This window comes from Centruroides vittatus, unplaced genomic scaffold, assembly GCF_030686945.1.
Source record: "Centruroides vittatus isolate TY-2023 unplaced genomic scaffold, ASM3068694v2 contig_882, whole genome shotgun sequence".
NCBI classification, from domain to species: domain Eukaryota; kingdom Metazoa; phylum Arthropoda; class Arachnida; order Scorpiones; family Buthidae; genus Centruroides; species Centruroides vittatus.
Window position 1 is genome coordinate 806893 of NW_027122574.1, and position 17259 is coordinate 824151.

Consider the following 17259-nt stretch of genomic DNA (forward strand, 5'->3'; position numbering starts at 1 on the left):
AACATTAACCTAAAGAAGAAAATACACTTCCAAGCAGTAGACATTCTTGGCACTAATATTCATAATCTGATATTCACCAGTACTGTTTTCTCTGGAACAGATGCGTTGAAACGAGTAGATTTGGCCCAATGCTTTTCAAATTCGTTATATTGAGTTAACAGTGTATTTGTACTGTACAGTACATTAAGATTTGAATTTTAAGCTAATTTAAGACGTAGAAAAAAAAATTTTGAAGTTACGACATTAAACTGAATATAATGATCAGTACAATTTAAGTGTCATATATCAAGTGGGGTCGGACTTAATGAAGATTTTACTCGTTATTATCATTTACAATTTTTTTTTTAAATAAAACGCGTCACTACCCTCAAAATTAAGCTTTTGCTATTTTATAATAATATAAAAAGTTTTTTATAACAAAATCTCGTAACAGATGGCACCACATACAATTTTAGTTATACTGTAATAATACAGGTACTCCACTTTACGATCTATCTGCTTAACGACCAATCGAGTTTCGACCTGTACTTCGGGGAATTCCCTTTCTCAGCTTAAGTGTCGGTCAATGGCGATGGTGACATGCGCACTAAGCGTACTATAATGCAGTAGAGAGTCGTTAATCCGAATCACTTGGGGACGGGTTGTTCGGATTACTGAAATGTTCGGATAACCGATTATGTACGGAAAAACTATATTAACCTGTCCGATGTTCAAATTTTTCTCCGTCGCGTGTCGCTTCGTGTTGAATTTTTCTCCGTTGCGTGTCGCTTCGTGTTGAATTTTCGTCGATTTTAAGCCTAACGAAAATTTTTATAATAATCGAGGCTATTGTATCGTTAAAAATTATTTCTTTATTTTGTACAAACAAAATAAATATATTGAATATAAAAACATAAAAATTATACTTTAGAAGTAAATCTAGTATCAAAAACGTTCGATTCAGCACGACGACAGTCCGAATGGAAAGCGTTCGGATTAACGACTCTCTACTGTAGTCTTATAGTACTATAATAGGTTAATATCGTACTATAATAGTCTTTTCATAAATAAATTTGAAGTTTGTTGCATAATTTGTATTTTACAACAATCCTATATTCCGGGCGCAAGTTCCTCGCTTAACGACGTAGTCGTCGGAACGGAACTCGGTCGTAAAGTGAGGAGTAACTGTACAATAATATAAAAGTTATTTTTTTAAATAAAACGGCTGTGGAGTCGGAGTCGTCAAAAATCTCCCCCGACTCCGACTCCTTTTTACTTTCCCAACTTGTTATGTATATAAAAAACGAAAAAAGTATTTGAATTGTTTCACATTTGACTCCCCGAGTTTTTTTGCAAATCTATACGTTCGGAGATATCTCAAATCCAAAAAATGTCAAATAAAGGGAAAAATTCGCGCGTCCACGCGCGTATGTTGGCTTCTAATTTGTTCAATTTCTTTATTCTGTTCTGAACTATTAAACAATATCTCAAAATGAGTAAAGTTTAAGAAACAAAATTTGGCACCGTAGCGTGTGTATAAAGGGCATTATTGCTATTAAATTTTGATTCTTTATTAAAGATTGACAGGGTAGAGACATAGAAGGGGTCATGTGTCATATCTCTAGTGTGGTCGGACTTAATGAATATTTTACTCATTATTAGCATTCACAATCTTATAATCGGGATGGGTTAAAACGGCAATACTGCACTATACAGACATTATCCAAAATACAACGTTGATTGTCACAGCATTGTCACCAAGTTTCGGTAGAGCGTTTATTTTCCGCTCTTAAATATGATTTAAGAGCTTCAGTGAATGCTGACTTAATAGAAGTGATTTTTTTTTTGTAAGGAGTAATTCAGTTTATAACATAGATGAAAAATAATAAATTAATTAACGTGGCAAAATAAGCAACCTTTTTTTTTACCAGTCTAAATGTTATATTTATAATTCTTGACTTAGTTTAATATATCTGTATACTTATACTGTATATTATCCAATATACTCGTATATTATGTACTGTACAACATTTTTATTAAACTAATTTGTTTGTATAAGAATGTATTTACTATTTTTATTCATACACGCTTACCAAATACCAATGTCATCATCAAACGAGTCAATAAATGTGAACTTATATATTCGGTAGATGTGTCAAATTTTAATGTTTAATTCATTTTTAAAATCGTTTTATTTAATTATTTTTTTTTAAATAATCAGAATCGTAGTCATTATTACTTTCCCCGCTATTACACAGCATGGGACTATAACAAAGGAAAAGAATGACGATCGGTCAAAAAATGATTCTCAGATTTTTACTCTTTTGGACTCGGGAAGCCTCGAAACGTAGAGAAGTGCAAACGGATGTAAGAATGCGTACCAACCGATTTAGTTCAACCATTTTCAAACTTATTAACTCCTGTGTTAAACCATCCGACTCCTATTCAAAATCGTGCCTCCCATACAGTCTAACATTCGTACATACGGGGGGGGAACGAATCTTTTGCATATCTCGACATTTCGAGGTGTCCCGAGTCCAAAAATGCAAAAATTTCGGGTGGGATCATTTTTTGAACGATCGTTTCACTTTCCCTCTGTTATACACAGTATAACAACAGAAAAGTAAAAATTATCGTAGTGACTCATTACTTAGAGTAGGAGTGGGGAACTTTTTTGTTCATGAGGGCCACATTACAATTCATCGTCCCTTACAGAGGCCGCATTGAAATTTTTTTTTTTTGTCATTTTATCCCTAGGCTTAGGCCGCTAAGTAATTTGAAAGTTATGTAATAAAAGAAAGTCTATATATGCGTGTGTGTATTGTAAATTTATGTATAATAACTATAAAAAAAATAAAGGTCTTAAAAAGATATATATATCAACGTTTACGTCACAGGCCGCAAAAGGCCACACTTGTTGGCCCAAAAGGCCGCAGGTTCCCCATCCCTGACTTAGAGGCATATTTTAGCTTTGGAATAAAAAAGTGTCTATGTTCTATGTTTATTAGAACTGTATTTATTTAGGCTAATATTCTGAGGTCACGTGATGACGTCAGAATTTTCGGGCCTACTTTGGTGGCGTAGCGAACATAACTGGCGCCCGGGGCACGGCACTTTATTGGAGCCCCCCTTCCAGAAACACATATAGTTTGTCTTGGAGACCATTTGGGCGCCCCTCTGCGAGTGGCGCCCAGTGCATGTACACCCCTTGCCCCACTCGCTACGCCACTGCTACTTTGGGTGCGTTTACTTTTGAGCTAATAGTGCTACTTCTGAACACCGGAAGTGACGTTATTAGTATGTGTATTCGTGCTTACGTGTCCAGTTCGAAAGTAAACGCGAACGCTAACAAGAAATATGGAGGTTTCCTGCAAATAATATTGTCAAAGCTGCTATTTTAAATGTTGCATTACAGATAGAACTACTTGATTCCGAATCAGACGAGGGCGATCTTATTGTGGATCTAATTGTAGAAAAAATAAAAAAGAAAAATAAGGTCAAATAACAAGATGGAAACATTTATTGAAGAGACTGTACCTTTTTATAATCCAACCGATTTTAATCAACACCTTAGACTTACAAGAGAATCTTTTGAAAGTCTCCTTTATACAAACTTATGTAGTTTTGGATTATTATTAATGCTGTCCATTTCTGAAGATTCCAAACGCATATAAGGTAAACTTCACTTTTAATCATAAACAATGAGTGGAACTTAATTTTTTTCACATCTGTTTATGGAAAAAGTCATCTAAAGCTATTGAATCTTACACAATAAAAAAAGTTCATTGTAAAAATTTTATACAACAAATAATTGAAATTTACCAATAAAAATTCTTTCTGCCATTTATTTTTCCAAAACTAATTCTATTTTCATTACTTTGAAGAAAGAAATTTTTTCATGGGAGCAGCCATATTGAATTAGCGCAAAGCTCGACAACGAACTAGCTAGCATTCCGAGCGTACCAATTTCGATAAACATGACGTCACAAAGCCCTAGAGTATACTCCAATGAGCGTGGCGCTCGGATGAAAGTATACAGGCTGAGCGTGCTGATGGCAAAATTAGCTCAGAAGTAAACGCACCCTTTGTTAAGTCCGCCGCTGGTCGGAATCGGAGTCGAATTGTAAGAAAAAGTCGTGTAAAAATCTACCGACTCCACGCCCTAAAATAAAATCTCATAACTGCAGGAAATTTACGCAACTCGTTAATAGATTATTTTATTAATAATTTAGAAATGGATTTATTGCAAAAACGGCTAATGTTACCTTAGGCTTCAAGATGGCGGCGCATCCGGTCGCCATTTTGGATTAGTCTAAAGACTGCGCGGTAAGCGATATTTTGATCGGAGATCACGTGATTCCCAAACCGTAATAAACTACCATAGCAAAATAAATAAAAATTTTACTTACATTAACGCTTCTTTTTTTGTTCGAACCTACATTTTTTTCCTGATCCCCAATTCTTCAGCAACTGTTCCAGGTCTTTTCTTTCCTGAGCTTGTCGATTCTGCTACACTTGTAGACGTTTTTTTTCTTTGTCTTTGTATTCCAATTGGTTGTTGCCTTTTCCTTTTTCTTCTCTGTTTTCTGTTTCTTTATTTTTAAAATTTGACACTGGTGCAGACGGAACATTCTGGTTCAAGCCATTTTGGTGTTTTTCCAGTCCCTGGATATATCATAGCCAATTGTTTTGCAAAAATTTGGAATCTTTCTCCAGGTTTTCTTTATATATAAACAAACAGATGTATGAGTCAGATAGTGCCAAATGCCATATATTCCAGTTGCCGTACATTTCAGACAAAGAGTGCCAAACGAACGACAAAAGACCACCACAAGATATATTGCCAAATTTGCTTTTAAATGTTTCTTCATAGGCTAAATACTTATTGCCACATTTACTACATCTTAGAAAACAAGATTTTCTATCACTTCGATAATATAATTTACATGTATTAGCATACGAGTAGCACACTGACTGAGTTCGTTGTATTCCTAATTTTCAAGCAAATTTAAAGGCATTATCAATATCATGTTCCAAACCTAATTTCAAATATTCATTTTCCATTAGCCGATTGAATTTACGGGTGATACAACCTAACCAAAATTCCATCGGAAATTAATTCTACAAAACTCATTGTCACAGTATTAGCAAAAAAACTAAATAAAAGTTAAAAATTAACAAAAAATTTTGATGATACAGTAGAGCAGTAATTCTCAACCTTTTTTCGTTACGGTACATTTTTAATAATTTAAAAATTTGGCGGCACACAGTTACTTCGGTAAGTACCACATGACGTCATAACAGTGATTTTTAAACGCGGTTGGTTATTTAGGTCACATTGTCTAAACGCTTTGGTAACTGCCGGTAGTTACCAAAGCCTAGTACCTAGAAAGTACCCCGGTACCTAGAAAGGTAGAACCTATTGAACTAGTTGTCTGACGCCGCTTTTGTACGGGTATTCGCAATGGCGGCACATTTCAAAATTCTCGCGGCACAGAGGTTGAGAATCACTGCAGTAGAGCGTCGATTATCCGACTCAATTAGGGACTGGGGTTGGTCGGATAACTGAAAAATATGAGAAAATACATTATAGTATAGTATATTAGTATATTCCATGTAATTAGTATATCGCTATTAACCTACTTCGCGTTGAATTTTCATCGATGTTAAGCCTAACAAAATTTTTGTTTTTAAATAATAATCGTCGCTATTTTATCGTTAAAAATTATTTCTTTATTTTGCACAAAATAAATACAAAAATAAAGTAAAAAATAGAAAATTAAGCCTGGTTTAAATACTGGCCTCCCTTTCTGGTCGAGCCAGTGTTGCCAGCTAAAACACGCAAAAATTTAACAAAAATAATATTAAAGTAGCCAAGACATAGACAAAATATTTAATATTGTAGCGCCACATCACTAGCGGACATTTGAATTTGCCGACTAGAACGCGGTCGTTTAACCGATGTGACGGTTGATCGGGTGTCGGATAATCGATGCTCTACTGTATTTAAATCAAATCCTTAAATACTATCGTTTAAGAAAAATATATTTACCTATTTAACTTTTTTGGAATAAAAATATTGAAAAAAAAATCAAATATTCTACTACGCATACAACCAACACTGCAGTATCGTCTAACTACTGGTTAATTTGCATATTTCCACGATAAACTTCCATCTACAACGTTAAATATTACAAATTTGCATATTCGTTTACAATCACATTTTACATCACGTTGAACATACTTTCATATTTCGTCGCACTATTATCAGATAGCTCCCTCTATCATCAGTACCGCGCGTGTCTCTGTTTCGAGATTACCGGATGCGCCGCCATCTTGGAACCTAAGGTTACATTAACCGCAAAATCAATGAGTGCTTTCGTTTCTTCGTTAAACTTTCTATAAAAAATAAAGTTTAGTGAAGAAATGAACTAAAGAACAGTACAAAGAACAATTAAAATTTAGGAACTGGACAATTTTGGAAAACAAGTTACAAACATTTTATTTATTATTTCAGCTCGTTTTTCTGAAGTGATGACTATTTTTATTCCATATTTTAATAAAACGCAAATGTTTATTTGTATATAATTATTAATTTAACTTAAATTTAGAGCTTTTTATGTTTAAAATACTGGAATAATTTCGAAGAATAAATAATATTTTAAATTCAAATTCGTTTGGCAACATTAACGGCGCACCGTGAGATGAATTCTGAAAGATTCCATTGTTTCCAGTGTTCCGCGTTATTTTTCTCGAGAGTTTGATTTATTTTGTATTAGTATGCAAAGTTTACAATTCTTAAAAATTGTGAGAATTGACATCGGAACAAATTCAAAATTTAATTCAAAGATCCTTTTATGAAAACCTGGATTTTTTTCACATCCCGGACAGACGACCTAAAACGTGATTTAATAGACTCATATTCGAGGAATTCGTCTGAAAAATCGGGAATATTGGCTACTCTACATACCCATTTAGTTCGTACTCATTAATTCGTTCGTTAGTGGCTGGATAGCCAAGCGGTTAGGTTGGCAGTGTACATCTTTTAGGGTCCTGGGATCAAATTCGCACGGTTCGAAAATCTCTTCCAGAATCTTTCGGATGATATGTCGGGCCCAGTCCCTCACGACCCCGCCACCTTATTGTGGGCATGGCCGAATCTATAATTGACTTGCAAAAAAGGTCCTCTTAGTGACCACAGGATGGACCACAGTTTTATCTTCAATGGCTTTGTTTTAATGGATACAAAAATTTGCGTTCTCCGATTCCTCTTTCTCTCAAAACGATAAATATCAATTTGACAATACTGATATGTATTTAGTTCCAACAAAATAATATATATGGAAAATCTTTAGTCTTAGACAAGGGCCAAACCCTACCTATAGCATTAAGGAATGTGAAAACATCAAGTCTTAAGCCGCAATCTTTTACAGTGCTACAGCTTAAGGCAGTATTTTTCAACTTTTCTTCTAACAATGGTACAGTACCTGAACTTGATAATTTTTTCTTGCGGCACCCTTACTTCTTTATTTGGGTTATTGTGCTTTCTGTACATACATTTAATAATACATGCCAGAAGTGTTATGGCACTTCTCGGTATTTATATTACTCAATATCATTATATTAACGATCCTGAAGTGTCACTGAGGCATCCCGGTTGCAACAAGATCTATATAAGAAGGTCAGGACACGTGTGACCTACTTCTTGAGCCGCCATTTTGGGGTTTTTTGAGTCGCATGTTTAAAACAAACTTGTACGAGCAGTCAGTTTTTGTACGAGCAGTCAATTTTAGTTAAATTAATGTCGTATAAAGCTGACTGCTCGTACAAGTTTGCTTTAAACATGCGACTCAAAAAGTCCCAAAATGGCGGCTCCAGTACGCGTGTCCTGACCTTCTTATATAGACCTTGGGTTGCAAACCGTTGGCTTAAGGCTTCATGTCTTTCATTTATTATTTGATGAAGGGGAAGAACCACTTATACGATCTCTAACTTATAGGTCTAAATCCGGTTTCGTTAGGTCATGCGACTCGTAAGACTTCCCTAGTATACAAAGTTTCATTTTATTCAGTAACGTTTAACGTGGTTTTAAAATATATTTAAGTTCAAAATTCAATTACATAAGAGTTGAATAATATATATTAATTTATGATTTTCTAAGAATTGCAACCTCTCAATAATTGTTACCATTACGCGTAAAAGATATAACGCCAACAATGAATTTAATATCATTTGGAAAATCGTTTGTTTGTTTGTTGAAGCAGAACTTCATGAAAAATCATAAAAATTTCTTCAAGAAATAAAAATACTGTATTTCAAGTAATTTTAAATTTGTTTCTAATGCAGCTGACTATTAGAGACGATTCATGAATTGTATCTTGTCATCAGTATTATTATATTATGTGTTTATTACTGTATTTGTGAATAGTATGACATGGTTGATGAGTTACGATAAAGCAATACTTTTGGGCATGGTGGCCCAAAAATTAATTAACAATTTTATATCTAGGTTAACTAAATTTACACATCTTTCCTCGGCATTTTCATAACATATAAGATTCAAATTAATAAAATATTCATTATCGACACATTTTAAATTACTAACTAAGGTTGAAAAGGAAATAATTGCTAAAGCGTATTAGCCTAATGTTGCTCTATCATTTGGAGGGCTTTCAAGAAATTCCCTAAAGACTTTCACGAAAGCTCTCGGAACAAAGAATATAGAGAAATAAATAAACTAGAAAATAATTTTTAAATTATTACAAAATATAAATTTATAAATCCGCTTTTTTTTATATCACCATCTTTTCAATGGTGATGATGATTCATGTATATTAATACTGAAATGATTATTACGATTTGAAGATATAGAACCCCTAATTAACATCTAAACCTTTCCCCCGATCTATATCAAATTATTTATATTTCTTCTCTGAGACTCCGAGGAAAATATAGACTTCCAGTCTCCTCCCGATTTGATCTCCTTGACACTTTGTGATAACCACAACAACTGTAGGCCAAAATAACCAAACTTGTAATATAGGTTTCATTTTAACGTTTATCCTTCCTACTTTTTGGCCGGTGAATGCCGCAAATATCTGCTAGTTTACTAATAAAAACTAATAAAAGTATAAGAAGTCTTGCAACATTGTCAATTAGTTTTATGTTCATATCTAGATGAAGATTTCACTGTTCCGTTAAAAGCGTTATACGTGTACGGAAGACAGTACAATAAAGGATTAATGTTACCTATGGTTCCAAAATGGCGGATCGTCTCTGATTCTAGCAAATAGAAGAAAGGAAACACTTCTGTTTGCTAGAATCAGAGACGAACCGCCATTTTGGAACCATAGGTAACATTAACCCAATAAAGTATGATGCATTCATTTAATGACCACGTTTTACATTCATAATTACTTCTCTATGGAAGGTCGTGGTCAAGTAATGTACAAATTCACGAAATAAACACTTATTACAAATTGAAGATTAGTTTCTTTCTCAATTGTAAGATGGCACCACGTTGCTAGAATCAGCATTAAAAACAAATTTATCGAACTTAATTTAAAAACATTAAAGTTTTTATTGAGAAAAATGATGTTTCGTGATGTATTTTATATTAAGAATATTCGAAAATATTGAGTTTTTTTCTTCACACGTGCTTAATTAACGTCTATCGATATCTCATTTGGATGCGAATGGCGGGCGTCAATCATTTCATCGTGTTCTATCTCGTTTTCATCTAAAAAATTCGAATTTTTCCTCATCAAATTGCCTTTCGTGTCCATATTTAACACGAGTTAATGCTTTTACCCAACTTTAGATAATTTTTTAAAATGAATTTCAAAGTTGTTTGATGAAAATTTACACATTTTACGTGACATCTATTACTTGTTAAAGTACTTAATTATGAATGCGACTGAGAAATTAATATTATTAATATTTAATTTGAGGAAAAATTTTGCGTCATTTTTTTAAATGTTAAAAAAACTCTTAATTAAGTAAAAGAAATACCCAAAATTATTTAATTTTTTTTTAAAGTAATTTAATTATTTTTTGTAATTCTTCATTCTTCATTTTGTATTTATTATATTAACGTGAAAAAATCACGCATTTTACTCGTAATTAATTTTAATTATGCGTGAAATTGTCCGATTGGTTGATTTGAATTTATTTAGTGATACTATAACCAATCAGCGAATTATTTATTACGTATTTTATGACGTATTCTACGTGATGTATAAAATTTATCCAATCAATTGCCATAGTTTAAAATTTCAAAATTTTGATTACGTCGTTTAAAAATTAACAATTATTTTACTGTAAACGTTGAATAAAACATTTTTAAAATTCAATCAACGTCGAGATTTTTAAACATTTAAAAATTAATTTTTTCCACCAATCAACAGTAAGAATTTTAAATTTTTTAAATTACATTTCTTAAATTTTAAAATAAAATTTACAATGTATAACATTGAAAATAATTTAAAATAAGAATAGTAGCAAAACAAATCATTTTAAATTATTTAAATTTTTATTACACCCTCCCAAAAAAATATATTAAAACTGAATGACGTAAATATGACGCAAAACCAAATTTGTTACGCATTTCATTTTAACCAATCAGAGCTAGAGTTTTCAAAATTTAAATTTTAAATTTCGTTTTTCGGGGAATTAAAAAAAATAAAAAAGTTTAATGATTTCTTATTAACCAATGAGTAATTATTTTAAAAATATTTTCAGATTTAAATTATGAGAAACCAATAACTAAGCACGAAACAAAGTTAGAAAAATATTAATTAGGCTATTTGATTAGAGTTTTCAATCGACGGTCACAATAGAAAAGGAACGTTTTGCATTAATTTCTATAGATAACAGCATCCACAGTAACCATGACGACGATCTCGGATGTCGGTTGCCTAGTAACCATCCCTACTGTGTTATTACATCTTGTTATTTGAAGTCACCACTTTCACCTGCCACATTAAGCTTAGGTAATGATGAAATATTACTTTAGCCCCCCTTTTCTGTTTTATTTTTATTGCATTTCTACCTTTTCCTACAATAGAACGAGTGCATATAATGGCACGAATTTTAATTAAAACCTCAGAAAGATGGTGTTTAGAAGGTAATCAAATAGGAATATAAATCTCTCTACCAACCTAAAAATTGCTTCATCAAGAGCTATTTTAATACACAACTTAACGAGTTAACCTTCTCTAATATGATAAAGCGTTTTGAGTATCGTTTAAGAGCGACTATCAGTAACAATGCTTAAAGTGTTTATATAAAACTCCTCTGCACAGAAGAGAACGTGAGCATCACACTATCACGAGTTGCTCACGTTTAAATCTACCATTCGTCACAATGTTATCGTGATATTGTTTTCGCCTGGAGAAAGAGTCATCCATCTTCTGATCCCATTATCACTAGCAAACCAATGTAATTGAAGCCTCCTATTCTCTGAGGGCGCCGATACTCGCTACGCTCTTATTGTAAACGTCACAGATCGTCACTTATCCCTGGAATTTGGAGATCCTCTTACTTTTAGCTATTACGGGGAGATTATATCCTCTTTTTTTAATTATAGCCTTCAATCAAACCTCTTACTCTAGGAATTTAAGATATTACTCGAGTTTCCCTTGATGTAATTAGATTTTTTTTTTAAAAAAAAATCCCATTCACCAGGATTGTTATTAAATGAAAATCTTGAAAGACTAATGTAAAATCTAGAAAATAAATAGAAAATGGTAGCAGAATTAATAAAAATTGCTTAATTTATACATAAAAATTGACAGTAAATTTGCAACAAGTATTACTAATCGCTTATCGAGAGAGGGTATGAATTAGCCTATATTTTTATGGTTTAATATCTTGTACAGCTGTGGATATACAAGAATATAAATGTGGATCAAAGCTGTAAACAGTGCTTTACATCCATGTAGATCCACAGCCGTAAACCATGCTTTACAGCAATGTAAATCTACGGATCTATAAGGAGACAAATCACAAAATCTAGGATAACTACAGTTTACAACCATATAGATCTATAGTTATATTAATATTTAAACTAAAAAGTATTTAAATAATTTAAATTAAATTAGTGAAATAGGAAAATTTATTATCAAATTTTAATATAGAATTAAATTTTTCTAACCATATTTTTCTGCATTAAGTTTACAAAATATATAAAAATTAAATAATTAGAGCAAATTAACTTATCGTAGGGTAGTTTATAACGATAAAACCAACATTAAACATGTATAAAACGGAAATTAAACTATTAAAGAGCGTGAAATTAATTTAAAATAAGTAAAGTCGGAAGCGTAGTATAATCCTTCCCTTTTATTTAAATAAGTTTAGCAATAATTAAGAGGCTTGGGTTAACATTCTTCTTATCTCTCATAATAAAATAAGAAATTAGTTATTTCCGCACCAGATATGGGCAAGATGCCACTTTCGCTAAAGTCAAAACAGCATAAACAACCCCCCCTCGTACTATTTGGAGATTCTCCAGCAGTGATTTATGCCAAAGTAGAACGATTTGTCATCTGGATCACTAATTTACTCCAGTTTTCTCTCCGAAAATGATTAGAAGCGTATGGATCCGATGTTCAAAATTAGTAGAAATCGGTAAAAAGTATAATAAATCGTAGAGCGGATGATGCTACGTCCATGCATTAATTTGTTATCGAGTTTATGATGATGAATGATGAACACATCACCTGTTCTATCTACTTAGTAGGGAATGAAAATGTAAACTTCTCAGTCTATGTACTTAATTTCTATTAAACGATTTTTCCCGACTGAAAAAGTCTTTATATGCGAGTAAATTTTGCGGATAATTCACAAATTAAATAGCAGAAAAAATACATTTGGAGAACGTTAAATCGAGGTATATTTACTGTAAATATGTTTAACTTTTATTAATAAATGTAGGAAAGACTGTGGTCTTGTATGAAAAGCGATGATGAAGAACGGATGAATTGTTTTCCATAATATAATACACGAGTATAAAAAACGTTAAATCGGGGTTTAATTATACGTACATACAGTACAGTACGTTTCACTTTTTATTAATAAATATAGGAGGAGTATAGGCCCGCATGAAAAACAGAAATGAAGCGATGATGAGGAGCAGAGATGAATTGTTTTCGATAAAGTAGTTGGGTAATTAAGAGAGAAACATACCACTCCTAATGGGGCCTACTTAACGATGGCTTTCGACAAACATCGATTAGTTACTCCGGTGACAGACGGTACGGGCATAGCGATTAATTTCTTCTGGTGACTCCATACACTTAATTTGTCAAACACGAGAACTACTGGATAGAGAGCGACCGTCAAAACGAGTTTCCTGGAGAAATCGCCTAAACTTGACATTCAATAGCATCTGATAACAACATCCTCAAAGGAATTAAGTCTTAAATTTACTAAATTTTCTCTTTTAATTATTAATTAAATGTCTTGGGGATGGTAATTATTATTGTGTAGAATCGTAAAGGTGATGTAATCCTGAGACGGGGTTAAACAGTTAATTCGTTTTAATAGTCTCTGAACTCGTTAGTTTGATCCATCGGGTAACATCTTCGCTTCTTTTTAAAGAAATAAGACAAAAATTAAAGCGTAGATTGGATATTCTTGTTTAAAATAAATTTTTAAAAATGGTTAAATTAAATAATAAGCATTTTATCTTAACAAACAACTCCCCCAGCGTAGATTTCTATAATACAGATTGAGCTAACTTAAGTACATTTGTATACATAATTTTCACAATATTTGATTTATAAATCTTCCCTTAAAATGTAACAAAGTAGGAATATGTGCATATTTATTTAGCGTATTAAATATAATACACGTTATTATAGTATAATAATTAATTAATTTTATAAGCCTCGAAAGCATTCAGATTAAAAGTGAGGATGCAGGATAAAAATATTTAAATCAAAAGATAAAAGATAAAATCTCGAAGATGTTCCGCTGTAATAAAATTTCTGTTATGCAAGACGAACTTTGTTAAATTAGTCCTTCCTCCTTAAAGATTAACAGATAAGGATGCAGCATATACTTCTGCATTACTACTGCTCACATTTCCATATATAATATACTATTACAGTTACAATTCCGCTTGTAAATCAAGCTAAATTAGGTCTTTACTTCCTGTTTTTATATCTAAAATAATAATTTCGAAAGAAATTAAGAATGAACTATTAATATCACTGTACGAAAATATCTTTTCCTCTCACGTCCTCATTATGAAATGCTACTACAGCAACAATACTGTTCTGTAAATCAAGAGAAAAGAGTTCCTATCTGCTCAATTATTCTCAATAATATCCCATTTCCATTCTTTAGAGTTAATGAAATGCTGAAGCGATACGTGAACGAATTCCATAACAAGAAAGGAACCGAAAATTTAGTCCAATAAAAGATGGAGTTGTTCCTTTAACGCCAGTTTGTAGTAAAGTGAAATATCACAGGAGTATTATTCGATTGAATATTTTTAAAACCGGTTATATCTCAAGTGTCGATTTACTTGTAATTTTATGTTGCTAGTTGACAGCTGCTATTCCCTTCAGTTGACGTATAGTGCTATTTAAGTGGAATGAAAAACTACCCTCCACTGAAGAGAATAAAACAATTGATGTTATCCAACTTATCACTGTTATAGAATCGTCAGATAATTTGTAGAAAAACACTGACAATTTTATTTATATCGTTTAAGTTAAAGTTTTATATTAAACTTGTCGAACTGAAACAGGAAATACTAAAAAAAGATTTGCTACAATTTATCATTGTTTTAACCAATTTTTTTATAAAAAAATTAACTTTACTTATAATTTTTATACTTTTTCTGGCAGTAAATAAAACTTTATAGACATTAATTTTACTTGAAATTAAATTAAACTCGAAAAACTGGAAATATATTACTCGCGCCTTAATGTTTGTTTTTCCTTCTACTGGCGAGTTGAGAGGCGAAGTAACATTTACAGGGGAATTGAAAATATTGTTTTGGTTGTGAAATCAGTAAAAATAAATTGAACAATTTTATTTAATTTATTACAAAAATTATTACGTTAATAAAGAATTAAAATATTTTTAGCAAACGTTGCGTGATAATTTTCCTATTACAATAAATGATTAAAACGGTGTAATTAACCCAGGCACGCCTAATATTTGATTGGAATTTTTAATGATGTTCAAACGAGAGAATTTCTTGTTTTGTTTGTTCAAAACGCATCGACAATTGTTAGATAGTAAACAACAAACGGAAATTGGAGGCAGTTCCGTTACGCGGAGAACCAGCATCCTTCTGCATCTCGTTTTCCCTCGTTACGAATAAACACTCGATTATTATCTTCAAACCTAATTAAGCAAATTCTGCTCTTTTCCAAGCTTATATAAATCGGAAAAATGCGTTTAAAATTTGTAAAATAACACCATAAAAGTTTGATAATACTTATAAATTTATAAAAATATTCAACAAATGTATAAATGTATGCTTATTAAGTCGAAAAATATTAAATACACGAAAAAGTTGTGAATTTTTTCTTAATTTTAAAGCAAAGATAGCTAATTTAGAATTAAAAATAACAACATATTGCTAGCTGTAGTCGTGTAAATAGATAAGTTTAGTCATTAAATCCGTTAAAAATAAGATAAAATTTTTAAATTTAGCTTACTTATGCGAACTCTTTATACTTTCAAATGCAATTGTTATTAATATAATTTAATTAAACTCGATTTAATAGCTTTAATCGATATTTATATAGTAGCATACGATAGTTACGATTATCGCATAAAAGATTTTTGTTACAAGTTTATAGAAATTGTCTTCATTTTATTAGGATAGTTTGGAAGAAAATCATACTTCTAAATGACCACTATTTTGGTAGTTTAGTGCTAATGCACCCTAGATTATTGGTTTCTAAGCGGCTTTATCTTTCTCTTCAAATTCTTATTGGATCGTAAGAAGAGATTGTGCAAAAGAAACGTACATACAATCTTCTGTTTCTCATTTATCTTTACCTGAGATTATACTCAGATAGAGAATTTACAGTATTACAACTAGAAAACAATTAGACGTCATAACACATCCGGATGTGAAAGATATATAAATTTTGATTAAATTATTATGTAGAAAAGAAATATTTAGATTTGTATGCATCGATAACGAAGAAAGAAAATTAATTTTGCTTGTATTCAATTTTAAATAGCACTTAGGAGAGTTATTTAAAGGTTGGAAAACAATTTCCCCCTCCATGCCGTAAATTGTAAAAGTGCATCACCAGAGAGCTTATACCAATCAACGGATTCATTAATGCGTGCACGCAAATGGCCACACGCCTTTCAATTTAGTAACGTCATCTGTAATTGGCTGTTAGCCATGTAAGACCCTTTCTCCATTAAAAGCGAAGGAAATGGCGAATCTCTTCCGCTTCCTCCTTCTCATCCGATCCTTTCTCTCCTTCTGTTAAAGTATTCCCTGCGGATGTTTAAGTAGACGTTTCCTCCTGCAAATAAAACTGTTTGGCAGTTAAGATCCTTTCGACATTTTATAATACTCTTTGGAGTAATGAAAGAATTGTTTGTAAAATCTTCCTCTTTACAGGATCTTCTCGTTCTTCTCAAATATATATCCTTGACTTTTCTGAAGAAGAAAGGAAAGTTTATTATATAAAAATATTTACACTTTCTAAAAATTTCATGAATTAAACTAATGATTTCTACCTTATCTATACAACTAAACAAACTAGAACCGAAGGAGTAATTAATTTCGGTGCAGAGGTTTATAATTAGAAAAATCTTATTTGATCATCGGTGATTCATTATGGTGGGCGAAGAATTATTATGATAATAGAGAGCATTTATCAAACTGCATTATCGCCCAGGAGGTTGTAACGCATTAAATTTAAAAGCGCACTTAACCATGTATCAACTGTTAATATATGGTTTCTGATGAAAGAAGTAGGTTTTACTCAATTTGTATGAAAGAACGAAAGTTGGCACCATTGGTATTAATCTTCTTAAAAATATGTATCTTCCTGCGATCATCATTCGGATGTATATACACTCTAAATGGAGAAAATTAATACATCTGCTATCATATATTTGCATTGCGTGGTGATGAGTTATCTCGATTCTTCTTTACGTAAACTAATATGTTATTAGAGAAAATCTTTTAGTTAAATTAAAATTCAACCAGAAATAACTTAAAGAGCATCAAAAATTGTATAGTTTCATATCAATCTATAGAATTGAGAGAGAAAGCGAAGGCTCATC